Source organism: Onychomys torridus, chromosome 8 (genome assembly GCF_903995425.1).
Source record: "Onychomys torridus chromosome 8, mOncTor1.1, whole genome shotgun sequence".
Lineage (NCBI taxonomy): Eukaryota > Metazoa > Chordata > Mammalia > Rodentia > Cricetidae > Onychomys > Onychomys torridus.
In genome coordinates this window covers 56,699,429-56,716,707 of record NC_050450.1, presented here as the reverse complement: position 1 = coordinate 56,716,707, position 17,279 = coordinate 56,699,429, and the positions used below count along the sequence as shown (strand labels likewise).

The window sequence follows — 17,279 nt, the reverse complement described above, 5'->3', positions numbered from 1 at the left end:
TCTACAGTTCCATGGAGAGGTAGCTCAGCAGTTAAGAGCACTTGCTGCTCCTGCAGAGGATCCAAGTTCGGTTCCACCACCTGTGTAAACCCAGCTCCAAGGGGATCCAATACCTCTGGCCTGGCCTCTTCAGGCACCTGCACTCACATACACGTAATGTAAAGTTAAATACATCGTTAAAGTTCCATAAGCCACTTGTGCAGGGGCTGCAAGGACCTGGTGCTGTTGGCACGGACCTGGAGCGGCAGTGTGTGCACTCGCCACCGTAAGATTGTGAAGAGAAAAAGGGTCACTGACCATTTTAGAAGGTGCACACCCCAACCAAGGGCTTGAGGGATCTGCAGAGAAGGCCTGAGGATATGAGCCTCGTACCAGGTGAGGTACCACCGAGTCGTGCCCAATTCATCAGGAGCACTGGCAGGGAGCCGGGAAGGGGCAGAAGGGACATCTTGCGAGCCCACTGTGTGGGGAGGGGTCTGGACACCAGAAAGACAATAGGACTTAAGCAGTTTTGTTACTCTACCCCAGCCATCCATCCATCCATCGACAGGGTGGGAAAACCCAGCAGTAGGGGATGGAAGGCTGGACCACCTCTGCAGGACAACAGTGCAGCAGGAGAAAAAGATAGGCAAATAGTGTTACAGAGGAACAGAATAACTTGCCTGAGCTTACACAGCTAAGAGGTAGCAAAGCCAGAATGCAAACCCAGGGGGTCCAGGATCTTAACCCTGCGCATATTGTCCCTCTGCAAATAAGATGCAGTTGGAAGACCAAACAAACAAAAAGAAACAGGAAAGAAAACCAATGCATGCCTCTACTCCATGGGAAAAACTCGGTTACCACAATTTTGCTTATGAGGTTTACATTTCTAGTTGCTGACGTCTTGAGCCCTGACAAAGACGTCTGTCTACACCAGCAGCCCAGCCCAGCCTGCCTCTTCTAGAAAATGGACACTCTTATTGGCTAGAGAGAGGACACCCTACAACATGGTGGCATACTGGACCCTAATCCAGCAACCTCTTCTGGTCTCCTGGACACCAGACGTGCACATGGTACACAGATTAGACAGACATGCAGACAAACCACCCAGACATGTAAATGAATGAATTTTTTTTTGAAGTTGGGACCTACTGGATCCCGGGCCTGGGGAGCCTGAGGAAGACAACAGAAGTCCTGTAGAGGAGCCCCTTCGTGAACTACAGACATGAGAGAAGGGGTGGGATCTTCCAGAGCCTGGTGGGTCGGCTCAGCCCTTGTGCTCAATGCCTGGCCCTGCATGCTCAATTTGACCTGACGACTTGGTGACATCAGTCATTCTTGACAACTTGTGGGCAGAGCCCCATTGACTCTGGGGAAGGGGTAAGGGAAGACAGCAGGAGGACATCTTTTTCAAAAGCTTGGAAAGCAAGACCTGGCTTGTTCGGTATCTGATGTCCAACCCCGATCCTCTCATTAAGAGGAGTCCATTGTGAAACTGGAACTGCTGCCAGGCAGGCTCCCCGATGGGCAGCGCTGAAACATTAAACAGTGGCCACTTCCATGTCCAAGTTCCTCTTCTGAGCCAGTGCAGAGGGCTGGTGACCCTGCGGAGACCTGAGAGACAGTGGAAGCCTGAAGCTAGAGTCTGAGCCTCTGCTCCGATGGGCAATCACACCCTCCTGCCAACAGTGAGCTGCCTCAGCTCTTTCCTCTTAAGTTATTTTTGAATCTTTTCTAATTTCTCCTAGAGTTACCAGAACCGGTTTTCAAAGGTCTCTTTTGTGAATTGTGGTTTTCTGACATCATTCTTATTTACCAAAGACAGAAATTCCCGTGTCATTTTTAAAGTGATTTCTGAATCTGTGGTCATATGCCCTCTCTTCATGTCCTGTCCCTATACTGTCTACAGATTCAGATTTGCATTCAACATTTTATGGCAGGTTACAGTTGCTGAAATAATTATTTTTGACAGTTAGGTATAGTAACCATGGTAATAGCATTGTGTGGACAGCGGCTGAGAGTCTGACTTGTCTAGTTGGCTGGTCACTATTGCATGCCTTTGTACTCTGAAGTTCTTTATTTCAGTTCATTTCTTGCTCAGCTGGGTATTCTGAATAATTACTGGCTGAGTGTGTGGCTGAGGTGTGAGATCTTATAAGTCATATGTCATTCAAGAACTGCAGCCCGGCCAGGAGAGCTGGTGACATTCATCACCCCCTTCCTGATGCTCAGAGAAACTGTGGTTAGCAACGACAACAACAAAAAAAAAAGTGGCTGAGACCATGAAAAGAACTAGATAATGTGATTGGGTGAAAACTAACATAGAAATCGATATTATCCCGTTCTGAAGTTCAGATGCGCTCTGGGGAAAAGGCCCGTTGTTAACAGCATCAGGAGAAATCAAGATGGTAAACTTTTAAGATAAGCCGTTTTCGTGAATAAAACTTCTGAGAGACGGAAAAAACAAACAACACTAGATGGAAACACACATCTTCTCATTAGGCACGAAGGTCCAGAATCATATATAAGTGATGAACAAAAGGATCACAAGCCTCAACATAAACAATGAAAACTGCGAAATTCTTGGACACCGGGGTTGCAGCTTCCTCAAACCGGATTTGTAGACGGCTCCCTGGAGATGACACCTGTATTAGTTACTCCTGTCGCTGTGACAAAAGTGGCCAAGGCAATACAGAATGAAGGGTTTGTTTGGGCACAGGGTTCCAGAGGGTTAGAGCCTGTAACAGGGTGGACAGCGTGGCAGCAAGTGACAGGCAGCTGGAGCAGCAAGCAAACAGAACAAATAGAAAGAAGTAGGTGAGTTTTGATTTTTTTTTTTTATCTCAAAGACCACCCCTGGTGACATTCATCCTCCCTCAAGGCTGCACAACCTAAGCCTCCCCAAGCAACTCCATCAAGACGTTCAAATGCACAAGACAGTGGGGGACACGTCTCCTTCAAACACTGAAACTACACACTGAAGAATCCCAGGCCACAAAAGAAAAACACGGACATATTGGACCTCAGCGTCCAAACTAAATTAGATCTAAGAACCACCACTCTGCATGAAAGGCTGTGGTCAAGGGTAAAATGCCCTCAGCATAGAAGGCTCGCTTGTCATTTGAGTGATAAAGGGCTAGTCTCTAGACTGGCAAGGCGCTCCTACCACTCACCCCTTCACCACCCTTCATTTCCAACAGACAAAGGAGTGCAATAAATATTTCTCCAGATAAACATGCAGGTGGCTAATAAGCACCCGAAAGGAGTTTTTTGGTGCCTGTGAGATGGCTCACTAGGTAAAAAGTGATTGCCACACATGCGTGTGACCTCAGTTCAATCCCTAGAACCTACATAAAGAGAAAAGAGAAAAAGAGGCTTCACAAAATTGTCCTCTGACCTCCCATGGGCCAAGGCAGGTGCATCTCACACACATACGTCATGCCCACCACATGCACAATAACTCTGATAGTATCAGGTACTTTTTACTACTGATCACCATGGAAATGCAAATCAAAACTAGGCTTCCCCTATTAGTATGGCTATTATTAAAGAAAAAAACAACAACAAAGTAAATGTGAGGATGTGAAGAAGTCGGGACCTTGTGAGATGCTGCTTTGGGGATGTGAAACAGTGTAGCAGCCACAGAAGAACAACAAGGGGGTTCCTCAAAAGATGAAGAGCAGACTTGACTGTATGATCCTGCACCTCTACATCTGGATTTATACTCAAGATAACTGAGAGCAAATTCATGCATGTCCACGTGCATAGAGGCATTAGTTACAGTTGCTGGAGAGTGGGAGCAGCCCAAGTATTCATGGGACTGAATGGATAAGCAAGGTAGGTGTGTGTGTGTGTGTGTGTGTGTGTGTGTGTGTGTGTGTGTTACTATTCAGTCTCAAAGGAAGGAAATTCTGACACACACTACAATGCCGACCAATCTTGAGCACATTATGCTGGGGTGAAGTAAGCCGGTTGGTTGCAAATAGCGGAATGCATGACAGCACTCCCTGTGGGGTAGAGCAGTCAGTCATAAAAACAGAAAGTTGACTATGGCTGCCGAAGGCTGAGGGAAGGAGATAGGAAGTGGTTTAATGAGTACAGAGACACAAGATGAAAAGAGTTCTGAAGACCGACGGCACTACTGGGTGAATGGACTTAAGACTGCCGAACCGGTAGATGTGGGGCTTCCCTGGTAGAGCGCTTGTGACTCCCACATAAATGAGGCGAGACGGCGCACAACTGTAACCCCAGCACTTAGAAAGTGGAGATAGAAGGACCACCAGTATAGAGTCATTCTCAGCTACCACTGAATTTGAGGCTAGTCTGGGGGTACATGAGACCCTGTTCTTTTTTTTTTTTTTAAGGTTTATTTATTTTATTATGTGTCAGCATGTATGACTACAGGCCAGAAGAGGGCACCAGATCTCATTACAGATGGTTGTGAGCCACCATGTGGTTGCTGGGAATTGAACTCAGGACCTCTGGAAGAGCAGTCAGTGCTCTTAACCTCTGAGCCATCTCTCCAGCCTGAGACCCTGTTCTTAAAAAAAAAAAAAAAAAAATTAAGGCTATTGGATAGTTGACCCAAACACGGTTGAGACAGTATGTTATATGGTATGGGGGTATGTTATATGGTATGGGCGTTTTACTACAAGTAGAAGAAAAGAATTAATTGATGTTCTATTACATGGGAATGTCAATTCATCGTGAATTTCAGTCTAGAGCAGTGGTTCTCAACCTTCCTAATGCTGCAACTTTTTAACACAGTTCCTCATGTTGTGGTGACCCCCAACCATAAAATACTTTTCATTGCTACTTCATCACTGTAATTTTGCTACTGTTATGAATTGTAATGTAAATACCTGATATGCAGGGTATCAGATATATGATCCCCAAGGGGGTTGTGACCCTCAGGTTGAGAACCACTGGTCTAGATAGTAGAAAGGGATAAATTGGAAGACAAGAAGGAGCCGGGAGGGAGGGAGGGAAAGAGGGAGGAAGGGACAGAGGGAGGGAGGGAGGGAGGGAGGGAGGGAGGGAGGGAGGGAGGGAGGGATGAGTGACTTTTCTGTCTCACACTAGGTTACACAGTTCCATTTGCTGATTCCATTTGATGACCACAATCTCCTGAAGACATAATCATGGTTACCCACAATTCCCGCAGCTCAAGCAGGTTAAGCCATTGACTCATTCATGTTTCTGTTATCACAGCTCCTATGGCCTGAGCTGGAAGTACATTCACAGTTGGTCTAACTCCCAAAGCCCACGTCCTTTATCCACGCTGTCCGCAGGAACTCATCCCCACTCTTTTCTAGACATGCAGAGGTCTGCATACCGAGGCTGTGTGCATACCGAGGCTGTGTGCATACCGAGGCTGTGTGCCTGCGGGTAGAGGGCTTCAGAGGATGACTTGTAAGAGTCCGTTCTCTCCCGTCCACCATGGGGGGATCAGGCAGCAAGTTCCCTTACCCACTGAGCCATCTTTCCAGCCCAGTTTTTTACAACTTTTAATGAAACAGATACTGATTTCAGAGTCCTGTTTAGCCCAGTCTAGAACTCTCCAGAACTCTGAGGGACCATTTACTATGCTATGAAGAATTCAGAGACTGAGGTTATCTTTCCAAACGTACAGAGAATCGGAAATATGTGTTTCTATAAATAGAGGGAAATGGGTGCATACAGAAAAATGCGTGTACTCCAAACTGAAAGCCACATACCCCACCACAGAGACACACGCAAACACTTAGTTTGAAATGATAAAAACCAAGTCTTTAAAAAATATAGAAGTTAGGGAGAGTTGGAGTTATGGTTGATTAAGGTTAGGTGCCCAAATGAGTATGCACATGCGTGCAATGTCTGATCCCCTTTAGTTTTCCTTTACTGAGGTGGAGTACATTTGCTGAGATGGAAAAGCTTAGCAGGAAGAGGATTTGAGGGTGACAAAGGAAAGTTCTTCTTTGTCAGAAATGTACCCCTGTTAACCCCAGAGGAGAGCCGCACATCTACGTTTGGGGATTCATAGATTAGTGGTTAGGGAAATGAGGGATCCTGTGAAGACAGACATGAAGGACCCAGGAGCTCATGGTGACATGGAGGCATTCTATGACCACAGGACAAGAGAACCCAACAGAACAGGCAGAGGGGACAGAAGGAGATGACAAGCAACTGGCTCTGGGAATTTTGTTTTGAGGGGTTTGGAATGTCTCATAAACTGCCGAGTTTCTTTTATTTGGCTTTACGGAGCAGAATTTCTGGTAATTGTGGCCAAGAGAATCTTATGGTTCTTCCAATTTTTCTTTTATTAAAACATTTGTATTTTTCCAGGCATAGTGGTATATGCCTTTGATCCCAGCACTGGGGAGGCAGAGGCTGGCGGAGCTCCATAAGTTTGAAGCCAGCCTGGAACAACAGGGTGGCAAGGTGAGACCATGTTTCAAAATTTATATGTGCAGGTGTATTTCCATCTTAACAAAATCACATGTCAGAGTATTAATGACTGTTATCTCCAAGAGGAAAAATTAGATATATTCCTCTCTAAACATTTTATAATAACTGCTATTTTATACCTCTGTTTTGAGACAGTGTTTCATGTCGCCCAGGCTGGCTTCATACTCGCTCCCCGTCCCCCCCCCCAACCATGAACTTTTGATCTTCCTGTCTCTACTTCTCTACCAGGAGTCCAGTCATATACCATTAACACTTGGTTTGTGTGGTGCTAAGGATTAAGCCAGGAAGGACTCTGCATGCTCGGCAAGCCCTCTACAAGCTGAGCTACATCCCAACCTTTACATCTCCTTTTTTAATCATACAAAGAATAGTGTTGCTTCTGTTCGAATGAGAAAATGGTTCTTTTCTGTGCTCTTCCTGAGCAGCCTTATATACAGCTGGGCAGTATATGGAACAGGAACCTAAGGGAGTCTGAAGGGCAGAAGAAGGCCGAGCAGCCAAGGACTTTGGGAACACAGAATGACATAGCAACAACTCCCCAGGGTTTTCTTCTTGCTCACATCATCTCAACTCAACAGTGAAGAGCCAGGAACCTAGAAAGCCAGTGCATACAGATGGGAAAAGCTGACGTTTTCCCAGGACACGGAATGGGGCAGCTTAACAAGACAGGCAGCCTTCAAGCCACAGGGTCTCCGTCCCATCCCAGCTCCACAGAGCAAGTGTGGTGTCCCTGTCACCAGTGATGGCGACGGCAAAGCTTATGCTTCCACTCTGCCACCTACAGAGAGGCGCCCTAGACCTCTGCCAGAGGACTGAGGAATCCGAGTAGAAAGCCAGGTCCTTCATCCTCAGGATGGTCAGGAGTCCCTTCCCACCTCATGGTGTCAGTAGGCCGAGGAACCTGGGCTTCCACCCCAGATCATAAGCATCCCCATCCCCCAATAGGTGGTGTTAAGGAAAGCCTAGCACAGGATCTGGACTCTGACTGGTGCCTGCAGTAGTGAGGTCATCCTTTCTCCCATCACCATGGCAACACTGGAGCAGTAATGATGCACTCCTGCCCCTTCCAGTCAGAGAGGAGTAGGTGGAGGGCTAATAGAAAGCTGGACTCCCTCTTCACCCATTAGTAACAAAGGCCCTCCCCAACATCCGTGGGGTGGAGTTTGGAACCAGGACTTCCACCCCCATCTGGCAGTAATATGGCAGGGATCTCCACTTCCCTGTTGGAGATGTGTCAGAGAAGGCAAGTAAAACGTAAGACTGAAGGAAGAGTCAGATCCTCATAACTCTCACCATGCCCACAATGACCAGGTTTTAATTAAAAAGGACTTGTCCTGGGGCTGGAGAGTTGGCTGAGTCTGTGTGTAAGCCTGAGGGCTTGAGTTTAGACTCCAATACCCATGCAGAAGGCCGGGCAGAGCGGTGAGCATTTATAACTGAGGCACGAGAGCATGGACAGCAGAGCCCTGGAAGCTCACTGGACAGCCAAAGCAGGTGAATCAATTGGTTTCATATTCAGAGAAAGACCTATCTCAAAACAAAACAAAACAAAACAAAACAAAACAAAACAAAACAAAAACCATGGTGGAAAGAAATTGAAAAGCCACCTAATGCTGACGTTGGCCTCCACAAGCACACAAACACACTGACAAGTACATACACAACATAACACACACACACACACACACACACACACACACACACACACACACACACACACCACCTGTACATTTAGAAAATTGTCACATCAAGAACAAGGAAGATCTCAAACCAGGATTTAAAAGTCATAGACAGGCACTCAAGAGAAGGCCCAGCTCTGAAGTTAACGGAGCTTGCTGATCTCGCAGAGGACCTGGGTTCAGTTCCCAGCACCCACATCAGGTGGTTCACAACTCAAACTCCAATTCCAGGGATCTGATGCCTTTTTCTGGCCTCTGCAGACACCAGACATGCAGACAGTGTGTTCACATTACATGCAGGCAAGCACTCACATACATAAAATAAAAATGAAGAAACCTTTAAAAATATTGACAAGCTGGAGTTTATAAACTTTTTAAACTTCTGTTCTTTGAGATTATAAAGTAAATAAAAAACTAGAATGAAATATTACAACACACACACACACACACACACACACACATGCGCGCACACAGCAAATGATTCCAATCCCAGAAGAGAACACATGCTTAACAAAAAATACACAAGTGGGCAATAAACACATGAAAATATTGTCAGAACAGTTAGTCATCAGCAAAATGAAGATTCCAAACCACAATGAAACAACCCAACACTAGAATATCTAAAATAAAAAATAACAATACCAAGTCGATGAGGATATGGAACAATCATACATTGTTGATGAAATTGTGAAATGGTACAAGGTTGAAAAACAGTCTGGCAATTTCACAAAACTAAACCATCACTTAGCCTTTGACCTAATTAGTCCATTCCTTTCCACAAAAGAAGTGAAAACCTATGTTGACAAACGATTTGTGCAATACTATTCGTAGAGAAAGTTTTAGTCAAACTAACCTCCCCCCTGACACCAACTGATCCGTCAACAGAGGGATGATTTGCTATTACACAATGTACTATTATAATACAATGTTCTGTTATTGAGCCATACACATAAGATGAAAAAACCATGAATACATGTAATGACATGGATGAAACTCTAAAATATGATGTGTAATGGAGGTGCTCAAAAAAAAAAAAAAACAACAGGTGCTTTTTGGCTCCACTTACAAGAAGTTTTAAAGCAGACAAGATTAATTCGTGGAGAAATAAATCAAATGGGGGTCACCTGGGAGAAAACAGAGATGGTCTGGGAATGGGCATGAGTGTCTACAGGCCTTTCAAAGCATAGGGATTCAGGCACCTGCAGGGAATCCCAGGACCTGCAAAACTGTATGGGTATCAGAAGACTTCTCCCAGTCCCCTTAAAATCTTCCTGTGGTGTCTCACTGCCCTGGGACATAGTTCACAAGACCCCAGAGATCCAGGCCCTTCATCCAGGCCAGCCCCAGACTTCTGCTTCAGGTCTCTGCCTGAGACATTGCTTTCGCCATTTCAACCTAATCCCAACATGCACTCTTCTATCTTGTTTACGATTCATATCCTTACTTGTTTGTTTCTGTTTTTATTTTATGCATATGAGTATGAGTGTTTTGACTGCTTGTGTGTCTGTGTACCCCTTGTGTGCCTGGTACCAGAAGAGGCCAGAACAGGGCATCAAATCTCTTGGAACTGGAGCTACAGATGGTTGTGAGCTGTCTTGTGGGTCCTGGGGATTGAACCAAGGTCCTCTAGAAGGACAACCAGTGCTCTTAACTGCTAAGCCATCTCTCCAGCCCATTCGTATCTTTTTAAAAATAGACGCACGTGTGTGTTTACAGGTGTGCATACCCCCCAGGGCACATGTGGAGGGCAGAGGATAACTTGTAAGAGTCAGTTCTCCCCTCTTATCATGTGAGTCCTGGGGCTGAACTCAGGCTTTCGGGTTTGCCGACAAGTGTCATTACCCACTCAGCCTTTTGTTGACCCACAGCTCATAGCTTTAAGGTAGTTTGACCTCCAGGCTGGGGTGGGTGACTACCTTACCCATCCACAGCCTCTCTGCCTGCTCAATGACTGCATTACAACTGTCTGTTCCCATTCCTGGACGTTCAGCTCTGACCACAGCGGCCTGTTCACCACGTTAATGGCTCCAACCTCACAGCTTGACATGGGACCTGGGCTGATTCTCCTTATACAATGATATGAACATACAAACCAGAGCCACACCCTACTATGTACCCGTGATGTTATGTCCACATGAGCAATAGGGGACATTCCTCAGGCCTAAGGGGAAATCACACTGACTACAACACCCCAGTGAGTCAGTCTGGATAGATGTTGACTAAGTCAGTTTTGGACACCCACAGAGAGGGCACATTGGCTGGGAGACCAGCTTCCTCCTTGATTTCCTCAGCTAGGGGGCCAAAGAAAGAGGTACAGGTCAGAACCCAAACTTCCTGAGAAGCACCCTTAAGAAGGCAGCATGAAAATGGTACCTGCCTTTGGCTCTCTCTCTGCCTCCTCCCCACACCAAGAAGACAACCACACTGAGATAGTCTATGTTGGGAACAGAGAACAACGCTGAGTTCCTGAGTGCTTCTGTCAGGATGGGGCTCCAACAGGACTTCAGTTAATTTCCCAAAAATTATTTTTTTCCTTTTTTAAAATATAAAACTTAATTCTTTCTTTAAACAAAGATTTATTTCTTTTAATGTGTGTGAGTGCTTGCTTGCCTTGTGTCTACATGCACCAGCCTACACGAACCTCAATTGCCTCCTCAGTTAAATGGTATCGTTCATCATCACCTCCTTCAACAGTTGATGGTGTCCCGGGTGTTGGTCTGACAGAATTCCAGACCAGTCTGGTGCCAGACCTACCCTACATCCACTTCCCTCTGGCCACACACGCCTCTGTGATCTCTGCTGGGAAAGCTTGCTATGAGCTTTCTGTAGCAAAGATCACACACACCTGGGCTGGAGCCAGCTAGTCAAATGGTGAAAGGTGGTCCTCGCTGTGGTAAATGCACGGTCTGTTTGCCTGTTGTACTGTAGTAATTTCATTCTCAAATGTGTCAATGTCACCATCACTACCCCAAGACTCAGCTCTACATCTAGTTTGTGGATTGATGCCCCCGACTATAAGGTCGATTTATCAGTTTCCCACTGTGGTATATGAGGGCGATCTGGCCAGGTTAGGGCAAGCTGTGTGGGTACCGGACAACACCATTGCTGACAACCTGGATTACAAGTCTGACTTGACACAGAGCTTGCCTTTGGTAACTGGGATGTGGGAATGTTAATCATCATTAACCAGTTTTAAATTCCAACTTGATGCACCTAGAATCATCTGAAGGAGCTGATTCTGGGCTCTCTACTCTGCTCTACTGATCCATTTGTCTGTTTCTCCTCAATACGCTGTAGCATAATGGGATGTCTCGAAGTCGGTAGTGGCAACCCTCTGACTTTCTTCTCCTTAATACGCTGTTCTCTACTTTAGGTCTTTTCCTTTCCATACAAACTTTAGAATAAATTGGTCCGTATCGGCAAAGCAACTTTGAATTTTTGTTTGGATTTCACTGATGCCATCAATCTATTATGGACCCTAACCATAGTTAGGCTTCTTTTCTATAAACATGGAATGCTTCTCCATTTATTTTTATTTTCTTAGATTTCTTTCACTGGTTTTTGGGGTGTCCACATATAGATTCTGATACACTGAGTTATTTCCTTACAGATTAGATTCTACAAAGTACTTTGTGTTTAGTGGCTATGTAGATGATACTTAAAAAAAATTTAAAAGACATATATATATGGAGAGAAAGAGTGTATACACACACACACACACACACACACACACACACACACACACATACATACTCTATCCTCAACATTGCTGTTAGTTCAAGAGATTTTGATATTGTTGTTGATTCTTTACGATTCCATTGGGACAATACTCTCAGCCACAAACGAGACCAGTTATGACTTCCTTCCCTTTCTGTAAGCGCTGTATTTCCTTTTCTTGGTTTTTGCATTAGCTAGGGCAGAAAAGTACAAACATGAGTAGAGGTGGAGAGCGAGCATTTTAGTAAGGAAGTATCTAGTTTCTTGACGTTGAGTATGATGCTAGCTACACGTTCTCTGTAAACACGCCTTCTCTGTTTAGAGACACTAGGAAGATGTGTCTCTCTAGTCCCAGTTTGTTGTGAATTTTGCAGAGCATGAGTGTGAAACTTTGCCAAAAAAAAAAAAAAAATTTCCCGAATCTACTGATATGATCATGATTTTTTCTTCTCTAGCCTGTTGAAGCCATGGACTGCACTAGCTGACTTTCAAATGCTGAATAAAGGTCATGTACTTGAACTAAAACCCTCCTGGTGCTTCTGGTTGTCATTCAGAACTCTTTCACACACTGTTGGATTAAAGTTGCTCTCCAGCTGTGGCCGACTTTTATAGCCATGGGCATGGGGAATACTGATCTATAACCTTCCTAGTTCTGTCTTTTAAAGACAACTAGGTAGCCAAGGTTGACCTTGAACTCCTAATTCTCCTGCCTCTACTTCCTGAGTGTTAGGATTACAGGCTTATACCACCATACCTACGTTACGTGGTGCTAGGGGTTAAACCCAGGGCTTCTTGCTCGCTAGGAAAGCATTCTGCCAACTGAAGTACCTCTCCAGACCATGACTGCTTTTCTATTTATCAGCTAAGAGTAATTGAATTTGTAGTTAAAATACAATACATTGATTTACGCACTTCTTTCTGATTTGGGCGTTAGTGCAATTCTGACCTCAGAAAATGAGTTGAGGCTGGGCATGATGGTGCACAGTTTTGATCCTAGCACTTAGGAGGCTGAGGTAGCTGGATCCCTGTGGATGAGTTCTGGGGTCAGCCTGGTCTACACAGTGAGACCCTTTTTAAAAGAGGAAGTTAAGGAACACTCCTTCATCTTCTGTTTTCTGGAATAGATTTCAGTATGCTATTAGCATTTTTCCTTAAACGTTTATTAGAATTTATCAGTAATAGCACTGGTGCATCCATTTTGGAAGGCGACTAGTTATTAATTCACTTTGTTTAATAGACAAAAGTCTATTCAGATGATTTATTTCTCCTTGTGTGAGTTTCAGCAGAAATAAGTAACTTGTCCATTTCACCCAAATTGTCACATTTGCAAGTTAGAGGTATTCATAACCCCCCCCCCCCCCCGCCATATTATCCTTTCACTGCCATGAGGTTGGTGTAGAATTTCACTTTTTATTGAGGTATAGTTCAAATAACATAAAAATTCATCACTGTGAACTGTCCACTCTGGTTTTTAGAATACTCAGTCTATCATATACCCATCACCATTGCCTATGATTAAACATTTCAATCACCAAGAAGCCCTGTACCTACTTCCCTATCCCCTGGCAACCAGGAATCTACTGCCATCTTTATGGGCATTTCATACAAACAGAATCACATGATATATAGTCTTTTGCATTTGGGTTTTCTCACTTAACAAGTGTTTCCTAGGGTCACATCATGTGGGTATGCCCTAAGTATATCTTCAATGACTATACTCATGGGTCAAAATTTAGACCTGGGAAATACCTAGAGCAAAGAAAAAGATGAAAAGCATTATTCAAGTGTGATCCAAGTGTACTTGTCTACATGAACAGAAATGAACTTAGCCTGAGGATTCCTCTGTAATCGAAAAGTATCATGCTTGCATTTCCTAGGCTTAAATAAACCACTGCTGCAGCTGCATGCCATCTCTCCTGGAACCCCTCTCCTGCTAGGTGCCAAAGTAAGAAGGCACTTGTACATGGAACAATCCTTAAGAGCTGCTGTTATCCATCCCCATTTGACATTCAAAGAAACCGTGCAGCTGAGAGAGGAAGCCACTTTCTCAAAGACCTGTAGCCAGTGAGAGCCAAGATGAGAATTCACAGAGCCCAATGCCTAAACTCTCCTCAGTTGTCAGAGAACACCTAGAAATCTTGACCTAACTGCTCCAGTAATAAGCATAGTTTTTTTCGTTTGCTTACCTGACAGTCTGGAGATGTCTACAGAAGCCTCTTCAGAATAATGTTTTAAATGCATGAGATTAAATCTATACATTGCAAAGGAAATGCATCCCATGCAGGATGGTTAATGTTGATTGTTGACCTGACAGGAGGTAGCATCACCATAGAAACAAACCTTTGGGCAAATCTTTGAGGGAGGTACTAGATTAGGCTAGTTGAGGTGGGAAGACCCATCATCCCATGAGCTAGGGTCCAGAGAAGCAGAGGGATTGGAGAGATGCCTCAGCACCGGCTACTCTTCCAGAGGACTGGAGTTCAATTCCCAGCACCCACATGGCAGCTCACAACTGTCTGTAACTCCAGTTCCAGGGGATCTGGCACCCTCACACAGACATATGCAGGCAAAACACCAATGCACATAAAATAAAAATAAATTAATCATTTTAAAAAAGAAGCAGGGGTGTGGGGAAGGGGCTGGAGAGATGGCTCGGGGTTAAGAGCACTCTTTGCTCTTCCAGAGGACCTGGGTTTGATTCCTAGCACCCACAAGGCTGCTAACAGCTCTAGCCCCAGGGTATCCAATGCTTTCTTCTGGCTTCCCTGGACACAGGCATGCCAGTAGCGCAAAGATATACATGCAGCCCAAACACTCATACACATAAAATAATGAAACTTGAGAGAGAGAAGAGGAGCTTAGAAAGTAGAGCAACAAGACAAGGAACTAATACACCGTGGGAATACGATTGCTAATTATTTTAGGACAACCAGATTTCTAAAGTAATGATACATAATAACATCCTTCTCACACATTAAATAACAAAACCCTGCAGTGAGTCTAGTTCTTACCACCACTCGGAAATATCAAAAAGCCCGGGTAACAAAAGCTCTCTGCAACCACTGCAGAGTGATGTGCACACATCTGGATTTCTGTTGGTGACAGAGACTCAGGTACCGATCTGACTGTGGCCTATTGGCTGTGTTCATATCGAAAGGGACACCAACCTTCAGTTAGAAATGAGTGACAAAAATGATGTCACCAGCCCTCCATCCACACACATGGGCCCCTAGGTGCGACACTCTACCACCCCCCACCCCCACCCCGCCCTGTAGCTATGAAACCCTGAGGAATGGGGGCATGGGTCTGGGGCCTGCTATCAGTTGATGCTCACATCCTGGAGTCCTGGTGTGACCCCTCTGCCACTTTCCCTGTCCAGTTCAGAGTCCCCACAATCTGTTTGCTTCCCGGGTCCCCCCTAAACAGTCTGTCACCAGCTCCCATCTAAGCTCATCTCCCACACCCTGTCTCCAGGGACAGTTCAATGCCTCTGCCAAGCGACATCCTTAGGGTGGTGTGGGGAGTTTCTGACCTCTCATATCAGACTTCTGATATGAGTTCCAAAGGGCAGTCCCTGAGCTCAGCTCCCCTAGGATGAGGCATGGTGTCAAGACTGCAGCAATAAATGAAAACTCAGGGGTGGATGCCTGCAGAGAAGGCAAGAGAGGCAAGAGCTCCCACAGGACCTCTCATGATGGGAGGCACAGCCCATCTCACGACCCACGGCCCTGCTTGGAGACTGGAGGACTTCTGGGCCACAGTCTCTTCAGAATGAGATGGGCTTTCCATATTGTTATATTATGGGGTGGATAACTACAGCAAAGCAACCTGAGTAAACCAACCACCAGACACCCTCAGGGCTTACCTCTGACCTGGTGAGACTCAGGGGAAAGCCCATAAGTGTCTCTAGGAAACACAACACTTTCTAGAACTTTCCTCAAGTCCCAACACACGAATAGCCACAATCTCTCTCCTCGATTCTCCTCTTTATTCCAGGCACTTGGAAACATCCTCTCCTCTTTCAGCTGCAGCGGTCCCCTCGAACAGAAAGTGATATCTGAGAGTGCCTCCAGAGCCTATCTAACCAGGCAGAGATGAAGGACTTCCCGTAAGGGTGATGTCACACCAGGGGAGCAGCAGCAGGTTGGTGGTGGCCACTCCAGCTGCCCTGACCACAGTGGGTCCCCTAAACAGGGGCAGCTTTATTTCCAGTCCAACCACAGTAGAAGGGTGGGGCTGGGGCGGAGGGAGCAGACTCCGGCACTCCATCGAAGGACAGCCTAACTTGATATCCTTCATCATGTTTCCATGGTTACCTCATCTGACCCATCTCCACGGCAGTCCCTGAGGCTGAGGAAGGAAGCTACAGAAGTCAAAAGGAAAGCCAAGAGAGGAGGGCGTAGACAGGCAAAGAATGCCAGGAGGAGGCTTTGCAGGGCTGGGTTGCTTGGCAACGCCCTCCAAACAACCTGGGCCTGACAGAGATGAAAGGAACTCAAAAAACAAAAACAGAAAAGTCAAGATGCACACCAGCAGCCCCAATGTTTCCTGTTTTTCTAACAAATCAATGATGATTTCCAAGAAAAGCAAGCTGTACTGCACTCACCCCAGGCACAGCCGCAGAATTTGCACATCTGGCCTGTGCTTCGAGAGCAGCCAGTGGTGGGCTGGGGCACAGGATGTGTCAGAACACCTCAAGACTCTGCAGCTTGAGGATCCTGAGAGGAGCAGGGCCAGGGAACCACCTGCCATAGCCAGCCCAGGAGGTAGTTACTACCCACCAGTTCATCCCAGGGCTGCTTTAAAGCCCGCCTGTCAAATTAATGCATCAATGTCTCAGCCATAAGATAAAAAAAAAAAAAAAAAAAAAAAAACACAAAGACCCTCCATCCTTAGAGAATCTACTGGAGAGGGTTACACGAGGGCTTCCTCCAGGCCAGGTCTATCTATATTCCCTCGGAATTTCTAGTAAGATGGTATAAAGGCTCCAGGAAAGACCAATGGGGCTGTGTTTCCTTGGCAACAGGAAGCTGGTAAGTAGAAGCAAGGTTACCCAGGAAGCTTCCCAGAAGGGGTCCCATCCCAACTAGTCCCTAGCCTCCCACTTTTTTTGTTACAGAGGTTTCCCAGGTTCCTAGTTAAACCTCCTCCAGGCATGGCCAGGCCAGATCTAGGGCTGAAGATCAACCTCCAGCCTTCTTGTCTCTTGGCTTCCCCAAGAAAGCATGTCTGCTGCCTGCTGCCTAAACCTACCCAGAAAGCTGCCACTGTTCCCAGGAGAGCCCTTTCTCACCCGTCTCATGCCTTCTTTCTCCTCCACAACCACAACCCCACAGTACCTCCTCATCCACGCTTGGATGCTCCAGACACTGGAAAAACACCATCTTCCCTGTGGGTTCTGCCAAGCCTGGGACTCTATTCTGCTCACTCAGGCTGCAGACAATTCATGTCTAAGCA

The 17,279-nt window shown here is 45.8% G+C and overlaps 1 protein-coding gene across 3 annotated transcripts in view; it reads right to left on the bottom strand.

The window, feature by feature from the left end:
• Pik3r5 (phosphoinositide-3-kinase regulatory subunit 5) overlaps window positions 1-17,279 on the bottom strand; it is a 64,274-nt gene that overhangs the window by 26,315 nt on the left and 20,680 nt on the right. Inside the window, exon 1 of one of the 3 annotated variants that reach the window (XM_036198021.1) lies at window positions 15,688-16,022. The exons of the other annotated variants lie outside the window; for them this stretch is intronic. The gene's annotated coding sequence lies outside the window, so the exon portion shown is untranslated. Of the gene's footprint in view, window positions 1-15,687; window positions 16,023-17,279 lie in introns of those variants that run through there. 3 annotated transcript variants of the gene reach the window in all.